This window comes from Ornithorhynchus anatinus, chromosome 5 (assembly GCF_004115215.2).
Source record: "Ornithorhynchus anatinus isolate Pmale09 chromosome 5, mOrnAna1.pri.v4, whole genome shotgun sequence".
NCBI classification, from domain to species: domain Eukaryota; kingdom Metazoa; phylum Chordata; class Mammalia; order Monotremata; family Ornithorhynchidae; genus Ornithorhynchus; species Ornithorhynchus anatinus.
This window is the reverse complement of record NC_041732.1, coordinates 21,428,819-21,430,758: the sequence shown is the minus strand read 5'-3', so window position 1 is coordinate 21,430,758 and position 1,940 is coordinate 21,428,819. Positions and strand designations below refer to the sequence as shown.

Below are 1,940 nucleotides of genomic sequence, written 5' to 3'. Positions count from 1 at the left end.
GGGTGATGAGGTTGATCAGATGGTGGGGGCCTGGGCCTGGGCCAAGCTGTGAGGGGAAACTGGATGCTCTCAGATGCTTCCTGCCTGGGGCCGGTCCCAGCTCTAGGCCCGGGCTGTGTCTCTGGGGACCAGTGGTGGTTGAACTGATTGGACTTGGGATTTCCAGGATCTGGCCTGGCCACATCCCAGGTCCACCACTCCCCAGGGCCTGCTTCTTGCAGGAAGATGAGTCTGGGGAAAAGAGGGACTGCATCTGACCAGCCTCTCCCACCCCCTGCCTCCCCTCCCTCACATATACACAATCTGGACGGGACAGGGAGGAGCAGGGCAGGGAGAAGGAGAGGAGGCAGGAAGTAATAATGATGGCATTTGTTAAGCACTTACTATGTGACAAGCACTGTTCTAAGTGCTGGGATAGATACAAGCTAATCCGGTTGGACACAATCCCTGGACACAGTCCCTGTCCCACATGGAGCTCACAGTCTTAATCCCCATTGTACAGATGAGGTAACTGAGACATAGAGAAGTGAAGTAACTCGCCCAAGGTCACACAGCAGACAAATGGCAGAGCCAGGATTGGAACCCAGCTCCTTCTGACTCCCAAGCCCGTGTTCTATCCACTAGGCCACACTGCTTCTCCCCAGGCAGGTCGTGGGGAGCCCTTGATGGAGACGTCTTGAAGATTCTCCTTCCCATCCCAGGTTAGGATAGCCTAATCAATCAATCAAGGTAGTTAATGAGTACTTACTGTTTGCTAAACTCTAAGCACTTGGTAGAGTAAAATGAAGTAAGTACACACAATCCCTGCCCTCAAGGAGTTTATAATCTAGTGGGGAGATGGACACTAAAGTTACTTACAGATAGGAAGCAACTTACAGATGGGAAGCAGTGGACAGAACACAGGACTGGGACAGAGAGGACCTGAGTTCTAATCACTACTCCACTACTTGCTTGCTGTGTGACCTAGGGCAAATCACTTAGCTTCTCTGCACCTCAGTTTCCTCAGTGGCAAAATGAGGATTCAATAACTGTTCTCCTTCCTACTTATACTCTGAGCCCCTCATTGACCTGATTAATTTGTTTCTATCTTAGCTTTTAGAACAGTACCTGACACATACTACAAGCTTAATAAATACTATTTAAAAAAGATGAGAGGATATAACAAAATATAAGGCTGTGTGCATAAGAGTTATGGGACTAATAATAATAATACTTATGGTGTTTGTTAAGAGATTACTCTGTGCCAGGCACAGTACTAAGAGCTCGAGTGGATACAAGCAAATCAAGTTGGATGCATTCCCTGTATCACATGGGGCCCTTTTTCTCAATTCCCATTTTACAGGATGAGGTAATTTAGTCACATAGAAGTGAAGACTAAGGGTGGGGTGAGATTCCAAGATCCTCTCAGAATTGCACCTAGAGAGTTTCCAGTACTCTACCAGTTTTGACGACGGGAGGGAGAGTCAAGCAGAGGCCTAACCATTCCATTCCTGGCTTGGGCAGTGACTAGCGAATGGAAGGCAATCTGCTACAAGTCAAAACTCACCTGGGCTGGGCAGCAGTGTCATGGAAGAGAGTCGAGGGCAGAGACTCGAGTTTACTGTACAGAAGGAGTTAATGGTCAATCACTTCTGTATTTTTACCAAGAGAACTCTATGGATACACTACCAGTAGGATTGCAGATGGGGGAGGGCCATTCTGGGGGAGATGTGTCCATGGTATCCCTATGTTTCAGAGAGGACTCGACAGCATAAGTCAAGACAAGAGATTCCAAGTGCTTTGGAACCCAAAGCAGTGAGGTGGGTGGGAGAATAGGGTGGGGGATGAGAGTGTGATCAGGGCAGATTTCCTGGAGGAAATGTGATTTTAGTAGGACTTTGTAAATGGAGAGACTGGTGGTCTTGTGAGCCCCATGTGGGATAGGGATCTGTGTCTGACCT

General features: G+C 48.1%; 1 non-coding gene across 1 annotated transcript; it reads left to right on the top strand.

Annotated features, from left to right (window-relative positions):
* Positions 1–1,398: 1,398 nt before the first annotated feature.
* LOC114812455 lies at positions 1,399–1,536 on the top strand. The gene has a single exon (XR_003760107.1). It is a non-coding gene; the product is annotated as a small nucleolar RNA SNORA7 (small nucleolar RNA).
* The last annotated feature ends 404 nt before the right edge of the window (positions 1,537–1,940 follow it).